The sequence below is a fragment of the Leopardus geoffroyi genome, chromosome D2, assembly GCF_018350155.1.
Source record: "Leopardus geoffroyi isolate Oge1 chromosome D2, O.geoffroyi_Oge1_pat1.0, whole genome shotgun sequence".
Taxonomy (NCBI): domain Eukaryota; kingdom Metazoa; phylum Chordata; class Mammalia; order Carnivora; family Felidae; genus Leopardus; species Leopardus geoffroyi.
In genome coordinates, this window is record NC_059334.1 from 14,091,576 (window position 1) to 14,110,495 (window position 18,920).

An 18,920-nucleotide genomic window follows, 5' to 3' on the forward strand; every position below is an offset into this window, starting at 1 on the left:
TGACAGAGATGGCGTGGCCGGGACAGAGAATGCAGGAGGAAGGTGACTGGAAGACATGTTGGGACAGCCCAAGCGAGGGGGCTGTCTCTGAGATTTTGATCTGTAATTTGTTTTTATATGTTAAAAAAAAAAAAAATACCCGAAGTGGCGGGACTGGTATCTTCACAAGCTATAAAATGCCTCTCTCGTGCTCCCCCTGTCTGTCTGTGCCACTTCCCTCCCCACCAGGCTGCCATTGTCGTTACCGGCAAGGGCGTGTCACCTAGCATGCAAGGGGAGGCCACCGCTGCACCCTTGCTGAGAAGTCCACGGATCCTTCCCGCACCGTGCTGTCCTCGCACGGGTGCTCCAGGAGCGCGCCAGCTTGGCCGCGTGCACTTGGCACTCCCATCCGTCACCGGGCGACGAGAATCTTCCACGTGCCGATGGCGGGCTGCAGGAACCAGCAGACCACTAGTCGGACCTGAGCCTTCAGGAGAAAAACTTAGCAGAGTTGTGCCTGGGTATCCTTCTGAGCTAGGGAGAGACACGCTAGGGGCAAAATGCTGCTGGAATTAAACAAGGGCGCTGCTGGATAACCTGGCACAGAATTCTAAGTTGTGCAGGAAAAAAAAAAAAATTCCGCTGAACGCTCACCCAGTGCTGTGTGATTTACAAAGCCTTTTGCTTCTGTCAGGCCTTTGAAACAAAAGCATCAGAGAAATCGCGCCTTGCTGAAAGTTATTCGATGAAGCCTCCATTTAAATCCAGACCTTCTAACCCTAAATCCTATCTATCTTCTTTTTATCACTGGTTTACAGCATTTACGGGTAACGCTTTTGGGGACCCTGGCAGCATGGGCAATATTAGTTAAGCTGTGCCACAGAATGGATTCTACAAATCCCACCAAACCCTTTGCTTACCCACTGGTTTATTCTCATTCTTCATGCTTAGTTTGCTAATGTAGGAGTCACATGTCCCTGTTGTCTTTATTCTCCTGGTTTAATCAGGAAAACGAGCCAGAGGAGCCGAAATGATTAGCTTGGAATCATTAGAAGAGGAAAGAATTTATATTCACAGTGACTGTATTTCTAGTCCATTGATTAGGCAATTTTGCTTTTATGAATCAATCGGGGTGATTGCTATGCTGAATAAAATACGGAATTGCTATCACAAAGAAAACATAAATTATTAGCTTTAAAATGCACACCGTCTATGCAGGGAGCTACACAGTGTATGGAATGTTTCTCATTTCCTCTTCCAGATTTCTACCTGGGTTTTCCCAAGGGGGACTCCTGTAGGCTCTTTGGCTCTGTTGTGGCACGTGACGGGATGATCCAACAATGCAGTGTCCCGGCGTGTGACGTTACTATTTAGCTTCCACTAACAGCCCCTTGTAGGTGCGGGGTGGTGTTCCAAGTCAACACAGAGCGCTTTAATATCAATATCAATAACCACGCATATCTTGACTCTGCAGCTTACAATCCAGAAGGCAAGGTGATTTTTAGAAATCCATACAATCACCTTTGGAGACTCTAAGAACTAATGCCCGAACCATCTCATCTCCTATTAACCGGTTAATTTTTTTTTTCCTAGGATATACAGAGGTCATTTCCTAAATTGCACATTTCCCACTGATTAATCTCAGTGGATTGCCTCTTACTATAGCAAATATGATAATGTCCAACAATTATAATTCATAATTATGGAACTTTATTTCATAAGAGGGTGTTTTAAAAGCCAGATAATCACTTTTAAGGAGACACTAGAAAATTGAATAGGGCAGAATAGAGGTGGAAGGAGGAGGAGAAAACAGAATAAAAATAGCAGTGGATGAAGCGCTTTAAGACTAAAACCTCGCAAGGCTGGTGTTCCACGCGTTAAGAACAAAGAAGGAGGCATTTGGCTTTAGTACCGTGGGATTTTATCGATTCTGGACGCCAGAAGTTTCTTTGTTTGTTTGGTTGGTTTTTTTTTTTTTTTTTTTAAGTTTATTTTGAGAGAGAGAGAGAGAGGAAGAGAGAGTGTGTGTGTGAGCGAGCAGGGGGTGGGCAGAGAGAGGGAGAGAGAGAGAATCCCGACCCCCAAGCAGGCTCTGTGCTGTCAATAAGGAGCCCGATTCAGGGCTTGATCTCACAAACTGTGAGATCGTGACCTGAGCTGAGATGGAGAGTCGGATGCTCAACCGACTGAGCCACCCAGGCGCCTCTGGATACCAGAAGTTTCATGATTTAATTCATTTGACACACATTTATTGTATGCATCCTATACATTGAGGCACTAAGGAGTGTAGATTGTTATAATTTTTTTAAGATCTGGCCATCTCGCAGCCTACAGAAAATGGACTGGCCCACGAGACAGACAGTTGATGAGCATGGAGGAAAAGGGAAAAGAGAAGGAGAAAGAAAAAGCAGAAATGAACGTTTAAGGAGCAGCAGCAGCCAGTGCAAACAAAATCCCGCTGCAAGACCTTTTTCCCCCAAATAAAACTGTCAACTGTTTCTTAATTAACACTTTCCTAATTTTTCTCAGCGAGCACTGGGTTCTGTAAGTTATAAGTACCTCCCAAGGCACAGTGAGGAACACAAGATAAATACGATTCAGACCCTATTCTCAAAGAACTTAGACTCTATTTGGAAATTTCGAGCAGTGCACATTGAATCATGGATCCGCTCTAAGACAGCATTCAAGCAGGTACAGGAGACCTGATCCACACTCTGGGGGTGCAGTTCAAAGAAGGTGGTAGGCCCAGCAGGGGTGGAAGGGACAAGGAAGGGTTCCCACAGAAGACGGACACCAGAGAGGCCTGAGAGGCGGCGCAGCAGAGGGGAGGCAAGAAGACACAGGCAGAGCAGAAATGAGCATCGTGTGTCTTGGGATCAAGAAGAAAAATCTGTGCCTTCTGTAACCGCAGGATCGTTACGAGGGGGTCACGGGGAATGCTGTTTGAGTAAACGGGGGAAGCTGGGACCTCCAAGCTTTCAGAAACTCAAGCACAGGGAGGTCGGGAGGCTGGCCGCGGGTGAGGAAGCCGGCCACGGCCCAGATACTGGTGGAGAATGGAAAAACCACTTTGCTGACAGGCCTTTACGCCACTCCCTTCCACGGAACTGGTCCAGGATGGCCGCAGAGGAGCTCACGGAAGGGAATTTCAAAGAGGTTGTTGATAAGGCTTGGAGACGGAGCTGATTTCGGGCAGGGGCAGAAGAGGGTGTGGAGGATGACTCCAAACCTGCGAATATGCCTCATTTCCGCCAACTGGAGCGGGACTCGGGCTTGGGAGAAGATGACAAATGCCTAGATCAGAAGACTAAGAACGACTCCAAACGCAGCTGGGGTAGCCTCAGGGCGAGGATCAGAGCTGTCCGGTCCTCCCCAGCCCCCAGGGTTAGGCAAGGATGGCAGGAGGTGTGCGAAAGCTGCGGGGGTGCCCGGTAGGGCTGGGCACGGGAGGGGGCGGGGGAGGGGGGAGAAGGGGGGCGGGGCACGGAGTTCTGGGCGCTGGGGAGACTCACTCCGTCACTTCCCCCCCCCCCACCCCCCCACGGAGAGCAGTGTATGCATCTGTGCTGCAGAGCACTGCTCCTTGGCTCTCGTGGCCTCTGTGGCCTCATTCAGGGAGCACGACCTGCTCACACGTGCACGCCAGGCACCGTGCGGGGTCCAGGAGCTCATGGGGGATGGGGGGGCTCTCAGTCTCCCGGGGAAGGCAGGGATAAGCAGATGTGGGGATCCGAAAATACGAGCCGTCACTCCGAGGAAAGCATCCGAAGCAGCCTCCTCGGGTATTTCCTGGGGGTGCTGTGTTGAATTGGCATTGAAGGGGGCAAAGACTTCAGAGCACTGACCGTCCTTCAGCAATTCTTGGCAGGAGCAGAGGGTGGCATGATTTAGGGTGAGAAGTTTGTGTCTCAAAGTTCAGCATGTAAGAGTCTAGGGCTGTCGTCACAGCAGCTCGAGGAAGTTAACCAGGGTAGCCCCTGGGAGGCTAAGACAGACGAGGGTAGTCCCCAGTTTAGGCGCTGGGATGCGTTCCCACATCCCCAGTGGATGCCCGAACCCCACGGATGGTACCCAGCCCCATCTATGCTATGTTTTTTCCTACCCCATACATCCCTATGATAAACACATACTTCCTTTATAAATTAGGCACAGTAAGAGCTGAACAGCAATAACTAATAATAAAATCGAATAACTATAAGCCTATACTGTAATAAAAGTTACGTGAATGTGATCTCATTCTCAAAATATCTTATTGTACTTCCTGCGAGGATGTGAGATGATAGAATGCCTAGGAGCTGAGATGAAGTGAGGCAAGTGAGGTGGGCTTGTGACCTGGGATGTGTCAGGGGGCTCATTTTCTTCCCAACTGATTGACGGCAGGTAATGAGCCGGGAAAAGTGAAAACACAGGACTGTATAGCACATGCTCTTTGAGCCGGAAGCTGAGTCTTCAGGTTCCATGGTGTAGCGGTTAGCACATCTGCCTTACACGCAGAAGATCCTGGGTTCGATTCCCAGTGGAACCACAAGCTTGTCTTAGTTTCCATTTAAAGCTGGAGGATGAAAACGGGCGCGTTTTCATCTGTGCCAATCAGGATCTTTTTAAATTCGATTTCATGGGTATGTGCAAATGTCCTGAAGTGCAGATTTTCTTTTCATCAACTTTACGGCACAGAGACCCGGCTGAAATCTCAGCTCGAAGGTCCCCAGCTCCGGGCCCAGATGTTCCTGATCTCTGTCCAGCAAGGATGACAGGCACTCACAGCATGGAGGGGAGCCCCCCGTCCAGGGCCAGCCCTGGGGGCCGTATGGCACTATGACCTCTTCTCCCTGAGGTTCCTCTGACTTCACCCCTGAGATATCCTGAGTCCTAGATGCACTGCTGTGCCTAGAATGTGAGGTACGGAGAGAGGAAGACGTTCGGCCGAGTCAGGAATAGCCTGGGTTTTGACATCGGAGAGTCTGGATTCCAATTCTGCCTCCACAGTGCCGTTAGCCATGTGGTCTTGGACACGCTCTTTGCCGTGGTTCTGTCCCCGTGTGTCGACTAGGCATAAGCAAAGCACCGGCATCACGAGGAGTTTGTGCACGCTGGACGAGATGATTATGGAAAGCGCTTAGCACTGGCTCCTGCCTACTGCCAAGTAGGCACTCAACGGGCAGCCCTCGGTCTCGGAGTGTGGCTCCCCTCCCCGTGTTCTGCGTGAGCTAGGACCCAACAGCTCTGCCTGTACCCTTCTTCCCTTCTCTCCGGCGACACAGCTCCAACACCGGCTACCAGAATACGAACCCTCGTTAACAGGTGGCATCACCTCTGAGGTACCTCCGCAGTGCGGCCTGAACCCCACTCTGCCCCCCACCGTGTTGTTCTCCCGCTAATGTTCTGGTTAATCCAACCGCTTGAGCAGAAGTGTCGCCTCCCGCGCTGTCCCACATACTACCCACCGGAAGATGGGGAGGCGGGATCACGGCAGCCCAGAGGTCTATCTTGCCCAACAAGTCCTGTAGGAGAGCCCAGAAAAGAAAGAGGCTCTTTGCCACAGGAGATTTATTATTACTATTACTATTCTTTTGCCGACAGGCTCAGAATTTAAATATAGGATGCTGAATGGCCAGAACCTCGGCCCAGCCCTGAGCGCCTCCGGGCATGTTCCTGAACCAAGAATTCGAGTTTCTGCCCAGTGGGCTCGCCGTCTGAACTTTCTATTTCTAAAATCGCAATTCTTGGTAGCCAGCACACATTCTGAGCCACAAAATTCTGAGAATTGTTGCACTCGTCAGCTGCTAAGTCACATGTCCCTCAGCCTGGTCCCTTCTCCTATCATAACAGGACTTGTGTTAGAGTCTATGAATTTCCCTGTCACATGAAAATTGGCATCCCTTATAATACCATAATCGCCCAGAAATCCACCGTCAGGCCTGTCATAATTAATCCATTTTCAGGATCCCTCAGGGTCTCCGAATACAATGACTGGTGGCAAATTAATAGATCCTTTGGATCGTCTCCTTTCGCTTCAGCAAAGAACTGACCCCGTGATGGAAATTTAGTTTAATTAGGACAATCGCTCATATTTAAAGAGTGCCTCACAGCAAAGAAGCCCCCAGATTCCATCTCTTAAGCTTCGAAGCCGCACCTCACGTGACTTTGAGCCAACTTTCAGGGAACAGGTACGTTCGTCCCCATTTGCTGCCCGTTGACAAGCAAGAAGATATTCACAAAGCTTGGGATTCCCGCTTCGGTGTTGACTTTTGTCACTTCAGCTTATGTGTATGAACTGTCGGTGGCACAAAAATATATATGGAATGGTTTTGTTGTTTTGTTTTTTTGTTTTTTTGTTTTTTTTTTTTTTGAGTACCTACTTCATGAATAGGGTATCCTGTGTACATGGTGAGGCTGTAAATAGACTTCAGTAGTGGAGCGCTGGAGTGGACAAATATAGAATGTAGCCTGTGGTCAGCAATGCCACACACACTCCCCCAGAGAGCCCCATGCTGGTATGTTAGCTGGTCTGTCTGGAAGCTTTTTTTTTTTTTTTTTTAGGTTTAGTTGCATGATAGTACAAAGAGCCTTGTGTTATGGTCTCAACACTACTATTTATACCCCATGACCCATTAAGCACTGATTCCTTGGTTGGGGTTCTCCCAACAGCTCGAGAAAAGAAACAGGGAAAAAAATAGCCTGACTGGAAAAAAAAAAAAAAAAAAGGAGTTCTCATTTACAATCCTTGAGTCAAGAATTTGGTAACATGACCCCGGCCAAAGCCTTCGGAGGCCTCGTATCAGATGTTGTTATTTTTGGGTGGCTTGAAAACACGCCTGGTTGAGGCGTGGGCACCCGCGTGGCTGTCGCAGGAAGCAGGAGCCAGAGTGGGCCCGGGGCTCTGTCCCCGAGAAAGTCCCCCCGGGCGGGCCCGGGGACAGCCAGCTGCCGGGCTGGCCCCGGGGCCTCACAAGAGGAATCGGCAGCTTGGCCGGAGGAGAACTTCACCTTCCCTCAGTCAGCCTCCCTCCCCTGCAGAGGGGTGTCAGACCTCAACATTCCTCTCTTGGTCTCCCAAAGGCAACTGGACACTCTTTGCCCGCCCCCCCCCCCCAGCACCTTAGGCACTGAACCTCCGTGGAGTCTGACGCACCCCTCCCCCCGCCTTCCCCCAGGGGACTTCATTTTCTTTCAACAGGGCATTTCCCCTGAAAAGTGAATTGCCTCCCCTGTTTGGGAAGAATGCCCGCTGGAGATATTTTTACGCTCTGTCTGCAGCGGGTGAAAGGGAAGCCGGCTGAAGTGATTCCCCGGTAGTGCGCTCCCCGAGCCCCACCGTGCTGTGCCAGCGTCCGAACGGACACGCTGCCCACGTTCGGGAACGCGGCTCGCTTGGCCTGTCCCGCCGCACCTCCCTTCCAGCCCGTCGTGACCAGCACACGCGTCTGCTTGCACACACCCTTGTGCACCCGTGCACGTGCACACGCATGCACGTGCACACATGCGCGCGGGCGCGCGCGCGCGCGCACACACACACACACACACACACACACACACACACCTACCTGGCTCAGAGGCCAGATAGATGGTTAGCTGCTGTGTTGTGGCCTTCTAGTACATATTTGGAAATTATTCCAGGGGAGCATGAAGGGGACGTGTGGGCCCCTCTTCCGTGAAAATAACTAAGAAAGATCTCAAATAAACTGTCCCGAGCGCACTCTGGAGCCGGAGACAGGAAGCCGAAACTCTCTGCTTGCATAATTCACGTGCCCTCAGAGTTACCATAGTTGAAAAGGTCTTTAAAATATTTAGACCCGATTCCTCTTCCTACGAAAATCGATGCTTGGCGGCCTATGAATCCTGTAAAGTAGGAGACTGTCCATTCTTTTCTTTTAATTTTTTTAAATGTTTATTTATTTTTGAGAGACAGAGAGACAGAGTGCAAGTGGGAGAGAGGCAGAGAGAGAGGGAGACGCAGAATCCGAAGCAGGTTCTAGGGTCTGAGCTGTCAGCACAGAGCCTGATGAGGGGCTTGAACTCACGAACTGTGAGATCATGACCTGAGCCGAAGTCGGAAGCTTAGCCGACTGAGCCGCCCAGGCGCCCCAGGGTCCATTCTTGGCACAAGTGTTAGTGCCTCCAAGATGGCTTCTGACTGATCTGGCCCCACAGGCCTGTGTGCACCCACCGGCCCTCCTTATGGAAATTCAACTTGTCCTTTCTTGTAGCTCAAATCCCACCTTCTCTGTACAACTTTCCACCGGGCCCCACGGTAAAGATGGGTGTCGTCCCATCTCTGAACGTTCCGTATTTGAGCTGGGCCTGGCTGGTTGAGGAGGGGTTAGCGGATCAACGAGATGGCTAGAGGATGCAATGGTGACGAGCCAAGGGCGGTGTCACACAATCCAGAGAGGCGGAAAGGTTGTGGGAAAGAAAACGTGGGGAGAGCTGGGTTGGAGAAATAACAAACCTGAATGTCAGGTGTTGTCAGCCACGTGAAGGGGGTTGGCTTTAATTGAAAGACAACAGGAAGCCGTGGTTTTAAGTCGAAGCGTGAGTGGATGTTGCTTGCGTCCAAGGGGTATAACTAACGTGGCAGCCCAGAAGTGTTTGTGGGTGCATAAATGAATATCGGATAACTGTTGTGGAGGGCTCAGAGAACCCCTGTGACAGTGTTAGTTCATGTTACATCTTCCCATTGGGAAGTTGTTGTGGTCTGAATGTCTGTGTCCTCCCCACATTCACATGTTGAGGCCCTAACCCTCAGCGTGATGCTATTTGGAGGTGGGGCCTTTGGAAGGAATTAGGTTCAGATGAGGCCATGAGGGTGAGGCCCCAAGGGTGGGATTAGTGTCCTCATAAGAAGAGCAAGTGAATGAGCCCAGAGCTCGCTCGAGTTCTCTCTCGCTCCCCAAGCCATAGGAAGGCACACTGAGAAGGCGGCCATCTGCAAGCCAGGAACTGGGCCCCTCCCCAAAACCGAATCTGCCGGCACCTTGACCTTTGACTCTTGGCCTCCAGAACCATGAAAAATAAGTGTCTGTTGTTTAGGCACACTGCAGTATTTTGTTATAGCAGCCTGAGACAACTAATACATAAGCCATCCGAAATGCATTAATATAAATAAAAGTTATTTTGGGGGGGCACTTGGGCGACTTAGTTGGTTAAGTCTCCCAACTCTTCATCTCAGCTCAGGTCTTGATCTCCGTGTCCTAAGTTCGAGCCCCGAGTTGAGCTCTGCGCCGGGCGCGAAGGCTACTTAAAACAAAAAAAAGTTACTTTTCTATCAAGAACTCAGTTCCTCATCAAAATACGCATAGTATGCGTGGACGCAGACCTGAAGACCTGTGTGTTGCTTTTTCTCAAAAAGACCGATCTCTCTCATCTCTCTGATAGATAGATTGGGCTCGTCAGCAGCCTCCCAAAACTCAGCAGAGGCATGAATCTACTGTCTCTGGTGCGGAACAGTCAAACATTTTTTAGTCCGTCCCAGACAAGATATTATGGGGTTTAAGATGAATTCATGTGAATTTAATCCACGACAATTTTCGGCCAGTAATGTGCTTTTCAGCCTTCATGCTGCCAAGTGTAGGCTTTGTGGGGTTTTGGCTTAGCATTGCTTGGGCTCACGAGTGCAGTGCGGGATGACGAATTGCCATATTCCTCTGGAGAACGGTGTAGTTTGTCTTTATAGTGGTGCTAGGTGTATGGCAATGGTATGTCAACACAATTTTATTTCTCAGCCCCAGATATTTTCTCTCCCCTACCAGGTTGTCCAGTTTTCTTAGGAACTTTTTCTTAGACTTGGCTCCTCCAGCGGATTCTTGATGGTCTGGTTATAGTTTGGAGAGTACAGCTCTCAGATCCAAGAGATTGGTACCTTATAAATTGTTTCTTCAAAGACTTTAGGAAGAAGAAACTCACTGTTTTCATTCCCTAGAACCAATGTACTTGAATTCTTTCTGCACCTGCCACAAAAATATGGAGTATGTTGTACGAAATACGTTGTCGGTATATGTAATTTCCTAAGAAGGAAGACTTATAAATCTGTGCCTCTCTCGCCTAATAACTTGCAATGCCAAGGGTTGGTTTCCACCCAATGCAATCGAAAGTCAGAGCACAGTGGGGCGCCTGGGTGGCGCAGTCGGTTAAACGTCCGACTTCAGCCAGGTCACGATCTCGTGGTCCGTGAGTTCGAGCCCCGCGTCAGGCTCTGGGCTGATGGCTCAGAGCCTGGAGCCTGTTTCCGATTCTGTGTCTCCCTCTCTCTCTGCCCCTCCCCCGTTCATGCTCTGTCTCTCTCTGTCCCAAAAATAAATAAAACGTTGAAAAAAAAATTTAAAAAAAAAAAAAAAAAAAAAGAAAGTCAGAGCACAGAAAGGAAGGAAAGATCACAGGCATTCATTATGATGCCTGTCTGATGAGGAATGCCTAGGACGGTGTCTGGGGATTCTGGAAACTCAGGTGAGACTACATGCCTTAGCCTCTAACTCTGAATTTGGATACTTCTGCCGTGGCCAGTAAGGTCTGGAGCCACCCAAGGTGTGTGCGTAGCCTTGCACAAAACTCCAGAAGCTTTTTTATTCCTGAAGCACCCTTTCTGACACCTGTGTATTGTCTCACGTTTAATTTTTTTTAGGTAGAGAGAAGGTTGGCCTGAGCAAAAACAAAACTTCCCTCTTTAAAACCAAACAAAAAAAAATACACACACGCAAACAAACCAAACAAACAACCTAAAGGAAAAATGCAAGTCTCTGCTATCCCTAAGAACTCTTCTTGTCGGCAGCATTAGAGAGGAGAGGTGGAGGTCACTGGATTTCCTGCCCCTCATGTCCCTGGCTTGGTCCAGTGCTGTCGAAGTCCTTTCTCTTCTGAGTGGCTGTCTGCAAGTTCGGGGGGCAAAGCACAGGAAGGGATTCGGTTTTCTAAGCCTGAAAGAAAGGCACATCTGGGTCAGATGCAGCTATGAGGAAGGCATCCCTTTAAATGTGTTTGCTCAGGCCCACCTTCCAGCTCTCTCGATCCCCAACCCCTCCTCTACAGAAGCTCATGTCCATTTCCTCCCCTCCACTCCCCGTCTGCCTGTCCCCTCCACAAAGCCTCCCAGAGTGCTCTCCACCCCCACAGGCAATCACCATCCTCATGACTGAGCCCGTACGTCCTGCGACAGTCACGTGTGCTTCGGGGTGATGTTTGTAAAATCAGCTAAAATGGTTCTTGAAAGCTAAAGACCACCGTCAACTCTTCACCTCATTCATAAAATCCTGGGCTGGCCTTCATAGAGCTCTGCTGGTTGGTGCTTCTCAACCCTCTGGGTGCCTGTCAGTCACCCGGGGCACCTGTTATATTCCGGGTTCTGAGTCAGTAGGTCTGTGGCACTGGGTGAGAGTTCTTGATGTTAAAACCCAGGTCAGGCACAGGTGAAGCAGATGTGTAACGGAGGCTCGTGGTGGCTCCACTTAAAGAGAGTTTCGAGGCTCCGGGGTGGCTCAGTTGGTTAAGTGTCCGACTTCAGCTCAGGTCACGATCCCATGGCTCCTGAGTTCGAGCCCTGCGTCCGGCTCTGTGCTGACAGTGCGCGTCCTTCTTCGGCTCCTCTGTCTCCCTCTCTCTCTGCCCCTCCCCTGCGTGCTCTCTCTCAAAGATAAATAAACGCGAAAGGAAGAAATAGAGTTTCACCCCAGCTTCTTCTGAGGGCTTCTTCCCGGCTATTCATTGACGTTTTTATGTCCCTCGAGGCTCGCTTCCAATCTGGCACACCCCTACGAGAATGCCAGAATCCTCTCAAAGGCCGGAGAGCGATGACGTACCCAGCGGCACTGGCCACTGCAGAGAGGAGGCGTTCTGATCACGAGCTGCTTTTATCTGGAGCTCACTGACCAAGCGGTTCCACGTCCCTGGGGAGCATTTGATGGACAGCGCTGCCTTTAGAAAGTGATAGAACTTTTCTGTTGGCAGAATTTGTATTAAAACCTCAAGACGCTCGGTTCTTTTCATCCCCGCTCCTCCTAATTTAGAAGACAAAGCCTAAAGTGCTTGATCTGTAAAATGCATCTTGCCAACGGCAGGCAGACTTAAGGAGAGCCTCCTCGGCCAGGTAGCTTTCATCTTAAGGGATGTACAGAGCCAGGGAGCCAGGCCTGACATGCACATGATTAGGTAGTAGCATAAATCATACGAAATTGGGCCCCAATCCATCATTCTTACTTTCAGAAAAAAAAAAAAAAAAAAAAAAACAACTTTCTAAATAAATAACGTGTTTTCAGTCTGAAACTAACATGATCCCAAACCATTTTAAAAATAGAATAAAAGAAAAGGAAAAAGAAAAAACTCGCTCCAGTACATTAATAACCACTGTTAAATGCAACAATTATCAGCATTTCGTTGTAATATTCTTTTTGCTTTTCCTGTGTCTGTTTTCATGTGTAGACTAATTTTTCCATAATTCTGACATACGATATGTGTCATTTTATATGCTTCTTTTTTTCACTCACTGTTTTATCTGTCGTAAGTATTCTCCATGTGATTATAGCCTTTATCACCATCATTTCCATGTACTGCAAATTACTCCATTGAATGGTTATACCAACGTTTGTTAATTCAGTTATTAATGCGGCTAAACGTATTAGGCATTTAAGCTGTTTCGAAAGCTTTACAAATACAGTTGGGGCAAAAATGTAATTTATCAAGTGTCTGCATACAGAATACAGTGTGTTTCAATATTTTAATGAGCTTGAAGTCCATAACAGATGTATTGATCCAGATTACATGTGTATGTGTGTGTATATATATATATATATATATACATACATATATATATATATATATATATATATATATATACTTACTTATTTTTGAGAGAGACAGAGACAGAGTGTGAGCTGGGGAAGGGGCAGAGAGAGGGAGACACAGAATCTGAAACAGGCTCCAGGCTCTGAGCTGTCAACACAGAGCCTGACACTGGGCTCGAACTCACAAGCCCTGAGATCATGACCTGAGCTGAAGTTGGATGCTTAACCAACTGAGCCACCCAGGTGCCCCGATCCAGATAATGTTTTAAAAAATGTATTTATGAGAGAGAGAGAGAGAGAGAGAGAGAGGATCCCAAGCAAGCAGGCTGGGCACTGTCATCACAGAGCCTGACTCGGGGCTTGAACTCACAAACCGGGGGATTGTGCCCTGAGCAGAAATCAGGAGTTGGACGCTTAACCAGCTGAACCACCCAGGTGCCCCAGATACAGATAATTTTAAAGAGGTATATAACAGGTGACGCAATTAAAGCATTTATCAAGGATCTCGAGGAAGCCAACAGGGAACAGACATGGCCTGTCAGCCTCTGCCACGGAGAGGGCGTGGGAAGGGGAGAAGAGGCAGGGATGGTTGCAGAGAGATTTGGAGTCCCAGGGGCCAGGGTGAGTGACCACCACTCACCTGGACGTCACCCCATGCCCATGGGTCAGTGACTTCCCTCCTTGCGTCCCAGCCTCCCCATCTTTTTTTTTTTTTTTTTTTTTTTTTTTTTTTTGAGAGAGAGCAAGAGAGCGAGTGAGCATGAGCAGAAGAGGAGCAGAGAGACAGGAAGACGCAGAATCTGAAGAAGGCTCCAGGCTCTGAGCTGTCAGCACAGGGCCTGACGCCGGGCTCGAACTCAGGAACCATGAGATCATGACCTGAGCCGAAGTCAGACGCTTAACTGACTGAGCCACCCAGGTACCACCCCAGCACCCCCTTCAGAATGGTGCCTACCTCAAATGACTGTGGCAAGGATGAAGGGAATCCACAAAGTGCTTAGTAGGATACATGTCCTGGTGCGCATACTCAACGAGGTCAGAAAACACCATTGGGGCAGCGATCACGGGCATCGGGAGCTGCCTCCTCCTGCCGTTCACCAGGTCTGCTGCTCTGGTGCCACATGTCTAGTTATTTAAAAGCCGTAAACGAGGCCAATAAGCCATTTAAAAAATATTTTATCCTCCCACCTTGATATGCCTTCATGACACAAAATAGAAGACTCTTTATAGAGAGGCGCCTGGGTATCTCATTGGGTTCAGTGTCCGACTCTTGATTTCGACTCAGGTCATGCGTGATCTCACGGCTCGTGAGATCGAGCCCTGCGCTCAGCTTTGCGCTGACAGCACGGAGCCTGCTTGGGATTCTCTCTCTCCCTCTCTCTCTGCCCCTCTCCCGCTCTCTCGCTCTCTCTCTCACTCTCAAAATGAATAAATAAACTTTAAAAAAGGGAACATATTTATAGAGCTATGGTTTTTCTATGACTAAAAAGTAGCAAAATATGGAAGGAGGAGGAATATGATCCTTTGTAAGCCTGTCTGGGATGTTGTTTGGCAAGCGTTGGTTGGATGGCTAAAGAATAAAGACATAAATTTATAATTTTTTAAATGTTTATTTATTTTTGAGAGAGACAGAGACAGAGTGTGAGCAGGGGAGGGGCAGAGAGAGAGGGAGACACAGAATCCAAAGCAGGTTCCAGGCTCCGAGCTGTCAGCACAGAGCCTGACGCGGGGCTCGAACTCACAGACTGTGAGATTATGACCTGAGCCAAAGTTGGATGCTTAACCGACTAAGCCACCCAGATGCCCCAAGACATAAATTTATAAATTATTATATATTTATTTAATAAAATTCATCTTCTTACCTTCATTTCAGTAAAATCATTAATTATATTCTTATAATCAAGAGTTTCACAATCTGTGTTCCAGTGATAGCAACAATCTAACAGATTAAAAATAAATGTAATTATATTAAAATATACAAAATTGTAATATATTTTAATCAACATGTAGATTAGCATCAATGTGAGAAGCTAAAAATTTAATTATTTTAGATATGTTTTCACAAAACTAATTTTTATTCCAAAATATTCAAAATTATCCATTGTAACTGAAATGCAAATACAAATTACTTAGTGAATATGAAAAGTTAAAATAAAATTATTTAAGTAGATCTGAAGGTTTTTAGAAGATTTTTTTTAGTATATAATTACATCCCAGTGTGTATTTTTATAAAAATAAAACTATTTGCAATTCTAGTAAAATTTGTTTAGCTGCTAATGTCGAGAACTGCTTTTACACAGGTGCACCCGGGTGGCTCAGTCGGTTAAGCGTCTGACTCTCGGTTTCGGCTCAGGCCATGATCTCAAGGTTCGCGAGTTCGACCCCCACGTTGGGCTCTTTGCTGACAGGGGAGCCTGCTTGGGATCCTCTCTCCCTCTGTCTCTACCCCTCCCCCGCTTGCACTCTTTCATGCTCTCTCAAAATAAATAAATAAACTTTAAAAAAAAAAAGAACTGCTTTTATACATCACATATATCTATCTAGGACTATATTTGTGTATGTAAGTAATGAAATATGAATTATGTGGTATTGCAAAATGTATGTGCAATTGTCGGGTATCCTGTGTGTAATTTTTTAGCACCCCAGGGACCCTGGGTTGGAATGTGAAGAGAAGAAAATGGAATTTCAGCTCTACTGGGAAATAGTTATTGATCACGCAAGAATTTATTACATCTTTGCTATAGGAGGGGAGAATTAACAAGGAAAAGATTTTGTGTTTCCTCTTCTCCCGGCATTTCTGCTGCTTGAATTCTCTCTATGCTTTGGAGTCATGAGTCATGGTCATTTCCAACGTCAGTAGTAGTGCAAACACACCTTCTTGGCACTCGGTACTCGGATGCAGGGCCTTTTACTTCAAGGCCAGAGATGCAGGAGGTGTCCCTGGGGCCTGAGCGGTATTGGTCACAAGAGTGGATCTTTAGGATTATCGGTTGTCATGCCTGCATTGAAGCAAAAATGGGCCTTGAGTCATGCTTGCACACACGTACGTGTGTGTGTGTGTGTGTGTGTGTGTGTGTGTGTGTATGTCCAGGATCAGAGACTCTCTTGTAAAGGCAACTCTCCAATAAAGAAACACAGGACATCGTGCACAGATATTTCTTGGGATAGATTTTCCACAGTGTGCAAATCCTTCTTATAAATACCATTAACCACAGTCGTTCCCTCACTGACTTTGAATCTCTTCTAGAGTCCCGTGCCCACCCTGCATGGCTTGACGTTTAAAACACTGTGTCCTGTGTCCGTTTTGACAATTTATTAGAAAAGGTAGAGGAGAGAAGCTCCCTCCTTTCTCACCACCAGGACCCATTCCAGAATTTGACAGCCCCCGGAATCAGAGCAGCCCGTTGGCGGGAAGGCCCCAAGACCTAGAGCTGCCGAGCAAACGTCCGGAGGAGGAAGGATAGTCAGCAGGTCCAGATGCAGCTCTGAGCCACCACTGTGTTCATTAAGAAACTCTTCGAATCTTGCCCCTTTTTTTCATGATCTCTGAAGCTCTGAAGACTTACCTTCCTCCCAGAAGCTTCCAGGCATTTGTCAGGGGAACAAGACTCCTAGGAATTTAGGGGAAGTGTGTTTGGATATGAGGCCACTGTTCTGACAGCCTGGGCTGGGAGAAACTGTTGGTGCCGTCTGCGGAGCCGGGGCTCGGAGCCCTGGAGCAACATCGGACATCAACCTGAACTGGCCCGCAGAGGGGATCGGAGCCCACACATCCAGGCCCCGAGTCCCACGCCACAGGCCAGGAGGAGCGGCCCGGTGTCCAGTCGTCTAGAAAAAGGCAAAAGGTAGCGCACGAGGCTTTGAATTCAATCAATTCTTCCGTCAAATAAGTCACATTTCTCCTAAAAATCATTTATACCTTTACCCCTGGCTTATCTTAGATCTCTAGCCTACGCTGTTTGAATACCATCATTTCAAAATGGCAGGTTTTTCTTCTCATTCGGTTCAAGCAGTGACCTCATTTCCCTCCGCGCTACCTTAGCTTTCAAATCATCCTTCTCCCGAGGTATGTTTAAGGGCAGCGTCTCAATACACTGCGTGTTGCTTTATGTGTGATATAACTAAATAATTATATCCTATAACGTTGATACAGATGGCTTTCAGGAATATAAAGACTGACGGAAAGGCAGGGAGAAGGGGAAGAGAATCAATCTACGTTTCCCCTGGGAGATGGTAAGTCATTTCAGTGAATCTCTCTTGAGAGCCCACTGTGTGTCTGCCACTGTCCTAACGCTCGGATCGGTTGTATATCTTCTCCCGAGTTGCTCGTAATCTTGGAGGGAAGAGAAACCACGTATACAAACGACTGTGAATTAAGGGAGACCGAGCTGAAGTTATGAGAGAAAGATAGTTCAAACCGTCGGCAGCTCTCTGTATGGATCAGGAAGTTTCATGATGGGTGTCTGAACAAAGGCGTAGGAGTAACGTCACAGGGGCCAGGAAATGTCGGCTGCCTCGGGAACTCAGCCGTGTCGGATAGGGTTCGAGATGCCGGGCTGACATGCGTGGCTTCCTTTGGTGGGCAGTGGGGAGCACAAAGGTGGTTAAGCAGGGAGGAGTCTGATGAGAGCTTCCTTTAGGAAGAAAAATCTGGCAGCAAAGTAGACAACAGATTCAAGTAAGAAGAAGCAGGAGATTGAGAGGCCTGTCGGAATGTGTGATGGGGTCTTGACATGGAAGAAATGAGGGTCTGAGCTAAGAGGGAAGACAGGACACTGGCCAAAGACTTCTGGATCTACCGGTAGGGATACACGCCCATCTTCAAGGCCGAATGATACTCCTACACCCGCCCACGTCTGTTTCTGTTATGCTTTATGCGCATCAGTCGCAGGTGTGGACTATGTCGAGAACCTGACCAGTGTGACTTACGTCCCAGGTTGGGACCCTCCAGGCATTGTCAGGGTTAAAAGAAGTGTCACAGGAAGAACACAGCTCTGTTGTTGGCTGTGGGTGTAGGTGAATCCCACGAACACAGTAACGAACACCAGAAAATTCTAGCGAGCCGCAAGGAAAAAAGAAATGAGCCAATAGGCACACAGCGGTGCCAAAGGCCAGGTGGGCAGGAAAACCGAAACGCTGGGATGGGTTTGAGACCACAGCCTGCATGAGACCTCCCTTTGTCATCAGGACCTGAAGCCTTGCTCAGCGACGTTTGATTAACTTCTGCGTTAGGCGGGATTCCTGGGAATCTGGGTCTGAGGCTGCAAGGTGCACATAGGGCATTTATCAGGGAATGCTCTCGGGACTAACGCCCGCTGGGGGGTGGAGGAAGCCGAAGGGGGGACAGGGAGGGGTGTGGAAATGTGAAGTAGTTGCAATAGCTCTGGAGTCAGGATGGTCCTTAGGCTGGGCCTGTATCCCCCATCCATTACTCGGTGGCCGCCGCTGCTCCCCAGAAGGGTGGAGGGGGACCTTGGTGACTCCCATCGGGCAGGGGTGGTTTCTGGAGGGAGTCTCAGCTGTGAGCCCTCGGCAGCCAACGCTTCCAGCAGCGGGGGGAATAAGAGCCTCCATCCTGGAGGAGAGATCTCAGAGGCAGGCCACGGCATCTCCAGCATCATCCGCTTTCTGGGGATTTGCCTCGTTTGTTGGGAGACTCTTGGGGTGCAGGCCGGCCGAGGGAACGCTGTCACCTAGAGCTCTGGGCTCGTCCAAGCCGACACATGGTGCAAAGCCAGCAGCTGAGGGACACAGAATGGCAAGGCCAGAGCCTCCGAGAGGGCCCAGCCACGTGACCTTGGGCACACGACTTCATCTCTTTGTCCCTCAGTTTCTCCATTTGTCCAATAGGGACAAAATTAGTACTTACCTCATGAGTTCTTGCAAGACTGAGACAGTGCACGCGAAGCGCGTCGCACTGGCCCATCATATGCAAGGATCTGTGGACAGTGGCTGGTAGAACGTTCATTGCTGCTAATCATTTCGCAAACTTGGAGAAAGGCCTGAGACGAATGTTGAGAGCCCAAGTCCTCATCCAAGAGGTCTAAGAGTTAGGGAAGTCGGATCCATCCCGGAAGCGAGAGGTAGGTTTGCGCAAGGCGGGGAGTCCCGACAGATACCCAGCCCGGGACTATTGGCCCTTGACTTTTACATGTTTGTTGTCAACTG

General features: G+C 48.5%; 1 long non-coding RNA gene and 1 other non-coding gene across 4 annotated transcripts in view; both read left to right on the plus strand.

The window, feature by feature from the left end:
- Positions 1 to 18,920, plus strand: part of LOC123576451 — a 41,103-nt gene that overhangs the window by 9,790 nt on the left and 12,393 nt on the right. The window lies entirely within an intron of this gene.
- TRNAV-UAC lies at positions 4,435 to 4,507 on the plus strand. The gene has a single exon. It is a non-coding gene; the product is annotated as a tRNA-Val (tRNA).